Consider the following 7022-nt stretch of genomic DNA (forward strand, 5'->3'; position numbering starts at 1 on the left):
TTTCCATTATCTGAAAGATTCCTCTGCAAAATCTCAAGTGTGTGGTATCCTTCAAGGAGGAAAAAGTAATGAAACACTTCAAAATCTAAATGTATGTAACTGTGCAGCAAAATACTCAATCAAGAATTCAAGAAAACCACGTGAAATATTGACATGAACCAATCTTCAACACTGTGTTCTGTCTTTAAGGCACGATACATGGTATTTCGACGTTGTTTTGTGTCCCATGGGCAGAAAGCCTTACGATAATGGTAACCTTGTTTGGTACTTCTTCAGAGACGCTGCTGATGTCGGTTTAAAGAATGTTTTAGTTTTTGATATAGCACCGACGTTTTATCTTGGTAATCAGTTGCGAATTTTACGCTGTTCTTCGTTATCTTGTGGAATCGCAGTGTGGAGTGAGTGAGTGAGTATGGTTTTACGCCGCTTTTAGCAATATTCCAGCAATATCACGGCGGGGGTCACCAGAAATGGGCTTCACACATTGTACCCATGTCGGGAATCGAACCCGGGTCTTCGGCGTGACGAGCGAACGCTTTAACCACTAGGCTACCCGACCGCCCCCGCAGTGTGGAACGTTACTCTAAGACTTATAAGCAGGCAAGTGTACCTTGAATTACAACTGACATTTTCTATTTCTGATTAGGTTTCCTGATTGTACTTGAACGGTGGATAAAATACATGCGATAGCCTTGCGATTAATGTGGCTCGAGTTTGAGCTGGGCCTACATATGTTCGATTCATCGAGTTATGAAAACTAAAGCTTTCTTCCTCGTTTGCCATCAATTTGATGGAAATTACATAGACTTTAATTATCTACATTTAGTACTAACTACTAAATGACTTTATCGCGCGTATCCAAACCATGGGCTAATTACGTCTGTAACCCAATCACCCCTCGTAACTCAATCACCCCGGGCCACCACTCGGCACCGTGCCCGGGGAATAATCCCGCGCAAGCATCATCCCGCCCTTTGTTAGTCCGTCATTCGCGAGCAGCCCTTCCCCAAGTACACACGTGTGTCACTGTATCTAATCGCTTTCCCATTTTACGTTTCCTTTGTACCCAGTCGCGAACGTTTCGCCGATTACGCTTTGAATACCATCTATTCCAACACTCGCCGTATCGCATTTACACAATCGCGACCGTTTCGCCGATTACGCTTTGAATACCATCTATTTCAGCACTCGCCGTATCGCATTTATTCCGCTCTACTCCCGAACTTCACCCTCGGGACAATTTACGCTTGCGGAATACCAACTCACCACCCCGACTTTTCGTGATGCCTCCCAAGAGAAGAGCAACCGTCAACCACAAGCTTGTGAGGGGAGCCAAGCAGGCCAGGACAACCAGAAGACAAACCCCGGGAGTACACATTGTACAGGAGACAACAGCTGATGGTGAGTCTGCCAATTACGGAAATATCGAAGGTGGCAACAGAATTAACGTACAATCGGCGCAGCTTGTAAATGCCGCGCAGGTTGCCAACTCGGCTACCCAGGTAAACGAGCAACTGGGAAAAATACTCCAGTTGCTGGAACATTCAGCGCCCGGCCCGGTTAGCGCAAACCAACAGGTAAGGCTTGGTTTTAGTTCTCCCGCCATTTCGCCCAACATAGGGAGAATCCCCGATGCGCACAACGAGGCCGACGGTGACGCGGCCCCAGCCAATCACATCGCTGGATACGGGGATTCCCTTTCCTTCCGTGCGGACGGAATAGACGCGCACGTCAAACAACAGGTGAGGGAAAAAATCTGGCGTGGCGAGTATGTCGACCTCGGCACAATACTACCAAACACCGAGGGAAGTCACGAGGACGGTACGATTACCATGGCGTATGACTCCTCAGGTAAGGTAATTTTTAAACCAATAAAACAGCAAGCAAAGCGCCTGTCCCTGGCAAGCTGGACTTCAGCTTTCCACATTTTCATGTGTACTTACGTTAGTAGGCACTCCGAGGTCCGCACAACCCAGGGGTTGCTGTCCTACATGGAAACCATAAGAACGGCGGCACTTCGATTCGGGGGGGATGCCTGGTCAACCTACGACCAACAATTCCGACACAGAATGTCAAGGGACCCCTCACGACGCTGGGACAACATCGACGGGGAGTTGTGGCTGAAGTACACGGTAACACAGCCGGTACTACAACCAGAATCAGGCGGACGGGGCGCAATGACACGCGTACAGGGGGACACCGCCAGTCAGGTATGCTGGGATTTCAATAAATTTGGCTGTAGCAGGGTCAACTGTAAGTACACTCACAAATGCGGTAAGTGTGGCAAACATTCCCATAGCTCTAGGACCTGCTTTCGAGGGAATGGGGTCCAACCGACCCCATACAAGCCCAATCAGCCCTTTCCTAACAGAAAACCAGCCGGCAAGGCAGGTAAATTCAATGGCCCCTTCCCCCGTGGATCTCAATGAAATGGCACCCTGGTTACGCCAATATGCTAGGGTCAATTACAGAGATGCAAATTATTTATGGGTAGGTTTTAGCTTTGGCTTTAAGCTCGAGTTCCAGGGAAGCCGCACGGGTCGCCTGGCACGAAACTTGCGATCAGCCACACACCAAGATACGGCAGGCTACGTGAAACAAAAACTACAAAAGGAAGTCGACCTTGGCAGGATGGCGGGCCCCTTCAAGGACACCCCCCTAGACAACCTCCAAGTATCCCCAATAGGCCTGGTGCCCAAGAAGCAGCCAGGATATGGTCAGCACCTGGGTAAGCATGCGGAGGAATTCCGTCTAAGTCACCATCTATCCTATCCCAGGGGTAAATCTATAAATGACTTCATAGACACAGAGGCCTGCTCCGTTGTATACGCCAGATTTGATGAAGCTACCCAGATGGTGCAACAACTGGGAAAGGGAGCATTACTAGCAAAATTCGACATTCAGTCGGCCTTTAGAATTATACCAGTCCACCCATCCGATTTCGAGCTGCTAGGCATCAGATTCGAAGGTGAGTGCTATTTCGATAAATGCTTACCATTTGGCTGCTCCATATCTTGCGCCATATTTGAAACGTTTAGTACCTTCTTGCAATGGTGCATGCAATCGCATCTTCCAACGTGTCCGGTCATGCATTACCTGGATGACTTCCTAACGGGGGGCACAGCAGGCACCAGCCACTGCTCAGACAACCTCAACGGATGCGTGAATACACTTGAACAGCTTGGGGTTCCTATTGCTCACGACAAGACGGTGGGCCCCACAACCAAACTGACATTCCTAGGGCTGGAAATCGACACCATTGCAATGCAGATCAGAATCCCAGAGCCCAAGATCAAGGAGGCAACAAGGGAAATCCAAGACATCCTGTCAACAGGTAACATCAAGGTCACAAAAAGGGCCCTTCAGTCCCTCATAGGCAAGCTTAACTTTATGTGCAGGGCTATACCAATGGCAAGGGCATTCAGCCGCAGGCTAATCGATCTGCTTAGCAAAGGTAAGCAACCATTTCACCACATTAGGATTACCAGCTGGGTCAAGGAAGACCTGCAAATGTGGTTAACATTTCTTACGAGTTATAACGGCATTTCAGTGTTTCAGGACCAACTATGGGTGGACAGCGATTTCCTCCAGCTGTTTTCAGACGCAGCGGGTGGCGCCGGCTTTGGGGCCTACATGCAGGGCAAATGGTTTAACGGCGCATGGCCACCCCGGTGGGTGACGGATGGAACTACACGGGACTTGACGCTCCTGGAGCTGTTCCCCATCACACTGGCCATCCAAATCTGGGGCAAGCAACTCGCAAACAAAAAGGTCCTCTTTTACTGCGACAACCAAGCCGTCGTAACAATAATCAACAAGCAGTCAACCAAGGCCCCCAGAGTGATGAGCCTACTCCGTCGCCTAATCCTGCAGTGTCTCCGATATAATATTATGTTTAAGGCAAAGTATGTATGTTCCACTGCTAACACTATTGCCGATGCTCTCTCGAGGTTTCAGCTCAAACGCTTCCGAGAGGCAGCACCAGCCGCGGACCAGAACCCCACACCTATCCCGTGCAACATATGGCTGATCTGAGGCAGGAAGCCGGCAGACTCCTACAACAATCTCTGTCTACTAATACATGGGCCACTTACCAAACAGGCATCAATGCCTTGCACCAGTTCCGGTCCGCACACCAGCTACAAGAGGTGTGGCCAGTCCCGCTGGATCAGGTCGTAAACTTTATTGCTTATCTGTCAGTCACTCACCACTCCCCTAACACAGTCAAGACTTACATTGCAGCGCTGTCTTCACACCACAAATTCCACGGGCTCACCGACTGTACAAACCATTTCCTGATAGGCAAGATTGTAACCGGCTTACACAAATCAGCGGGCCGACCAGACACCAGAAAACCGATCACTGCAGATCTGCTGCAGGTAGTAACCAACAATCTGCCTCACGTATGCTCATCAGCATATGAAGCCAGGCTGTTCAAGGCAGTCTACTGCACAGCCTTCTTCGGTTTCTTTAGGGTTAGCGAACTCGTCCAAACTGGACCCTCAAAAACAGGTTGCGCCATCCAGAATTTAAGCTTCTCGGGCAACCCCCAGCAGCTTTCAATCCATTTACCACACTCAAAGTCTGATCAGTACAGGATGGGGACAACAGTTACAATGTCACCTATACCAGGTAATCCACTATGTCCGGTAGTCGCCATCAAGCACTACCTGGAGGCGCGCCCCTCCGGCCCACAACATGCATTCGTCCACTTTGACCATTCCCCCGTTACAAGGTACCAATTCCAGGCACTCCTAAAAAAGGCCTTAGCACACAGCAACATAAACACGGCCTGCTATTCTTCGCACTCCTTCCGCATTGGGGCAGCCACATCAGCAGCCATGAACGGGGTGCCTGAACACCTCATACAACAATACGGCAGGTGGAAATCAGATTGCTACAATGCTTACATACGCCTACCAACAAATTCAATGTTGCACAATTAAATCAAATAGTCTTTCATGGTACTTACTACACTTCTTATTGTTTACAGTTTGGATGGTGGGATCCAGCTACATGGCCAGGGCACGGCAGTACTTGCTCCTGAAGGGCACCAGCCCGAACCAACCGAGGATGCTATGGCTGGCACGAGGGGGGATGAGGTGGAAGGAGCTGGACACCATTCTGGATGCACAGGTCAAGGCGACACGGCGCAGCCCCAGAGCCCTCATCATTCACCTGGGCTCCAACGACCTGTGCTCGGTCAAAGGCAGCCAACTCTACCTTGACATGGTGGCATCAATCCTTCGGATACAACTCCAGCTTCCTGACACCAAGATCATCGTATCCTCAATGCTGCCCAGGCGCTACTGGCACGATGCCAGGGATCCACGAAAGATCGAGGGGATGCGGAAGAATATCAACCGCCGACTGACCAACCGAGTCAAAGAGCTCGGCGGTACAACAGTGCCACATCCCCAGATCCTGGCATCTGACAAGACATGGTACGCCTGGGAGGGCGTCCACCTCAGTGACAAAGGACTGTGTGTGTTTACGGACAATTTATTGCATGCCCTGGCGCTCGTTTTGCGCCAGTAAGGATATTATCTCCACAGGTTAGTGTTTCCTTTCAGTGCATAAGCAAGCCGGGCAACAATGCTATCTCCGCGTATCGCGTGGCCGTGGGTGTGGGGTAGCACTCTGGTGCTTTGTGGCGGGGTTCTTGTGGGCTACACTGCTAGTAACAAATTAACTTGCTTCCAAATTAATACTCGTGCTTAAGGCTACCTGCTTTTCAGCGGGAACCTTTCCGGGGTTACCTGCTTCTCAGTGGGAACCTTGTCTTTCCCGACTTTTCAGCCGGGGAATCGTAGAATAACATACGTTGGGGCAAACAGTTGCCACGTATATGGGCCCGGCGGCGGAAGTCGTCTTGTCAAGCGGTAGCTGACAGTTGGGTCCGCGGCGGGAGCCGCACAATGGTTTTGCTAATGGGGCCGGGCAGTGTGATCTGCTTTGGCCGGCTACCTGGGGCCGGGCAGCGGCAGTCTGACTTAGGCCAGCAGCGTGGAGCTGCTTTTGGCAACGTGGGAGTTGCCAAGCAATGGTAGCGTTTAAATATGCTACCGTGGGGGCCGGACAGCGGTAGCAGTCTCAGGCCAGCAGCGCTAGCTGCAATCGCCGTCGGCCACGCGCGTGGCCATGGCAACGGTAGCATTTTTGGTATATACAATTAGCAGCTAAGTAGCCCACTAGTACCTGCACACCCTCGGCCATTTAACCCAATCTCATCTTCTGTTTTATTACAGGCACGGGCACCAACGGCTCGGTGGCCCGTGCCTCTCCTTGGCATATCGCGGGATAACTACATTTAGTACTAACTACTAAATGACTTTATCGCGCGTATCCAAACCATGGGCTAATTACGTCTGTAACCCAATCACCCCTCGTAACTCAATCACCCCGGGCCACCACTCGGCACCGTGCCCGGGGAATAATCCCGCGCAAGCATCATCCCGCCCTTTGTTAGTCCGTCATTCGCGAGCAGCCCTTCCCCAAGTACACACGTGTGTCACTGTATCTAATCGCTTTCCCACCCACCCACCCAGCTTGCCACTCCTTTTTCTTTCCTTTTCAGCCTGACGTGTCCTCTTCACCTGGAATGCTAATCACTTCTTTTCTTCAGCGTTTATTCTATTACAGGTACCAGCAGAGCGGATTGTATATATGTAAATAAACCTGTACATATGTAAAATAGGTTTTCAGAGCGCTTGTATATATGTACATACTTCTAAACGATTCTGATATATGTAATTAAACATGACTTCTTAATAGCTGTATATCTGTACATATGCAATACCTGTCTCAACAATAAACTATGTCGAGGTGTGCGGGGTTTCTCGTGGGCTACACTGCTAGTAACAAATTAACTTGCTTCCAAATTAATACTCGTGCTTAAGGCTACCTGCTTTTCAGCGGGAACCTTTCCGGGGTTACCTGCTTCTCAGTGGGAACCTTGTCTTTCCCGACTTTTCAGCCGGGGAATCGTAGAATAACATACGTTGGGGCAAACAGTTGCCACG

At 50.1% G+C, this 7022-nt stretch overlaps 2 pseudogenes; both read left to right on the top strand.

The window, feature by feature from the left end:
* Window positions 1–849: 849 nt before the first annotated feature.
* LOC139477745 (uncharacterized) lies at window positions 850–4035 on the top strand (annotated as a pseudogene).
* A 62-nt stretch (window positions 4036–4097) lies between these two features.
* Window positions 4098–6296, top strand: LOC139477746 (uncharacterized; annotated as a pseudogene).
* The last annotated feature ends 726 nt before the right edge of the window (window positions 6297–7022 follow it).

This window comes from Haliotis cracherodii, unplaced genomic scaffold (genome assembly GCF_022045235.1).
Source record: "Haliotis cracherodii isolate W230 unplaced genomic scaffold, xgHalCrac1.p SCAF_35, whole genome shotgun sequence".
Lineage (NCBI taxonomy): Eukaryota > Metazoa > Mollusca > Gastropoda > Lepetellida > Haliotidae > Haliotis > Haliotis cracherodii.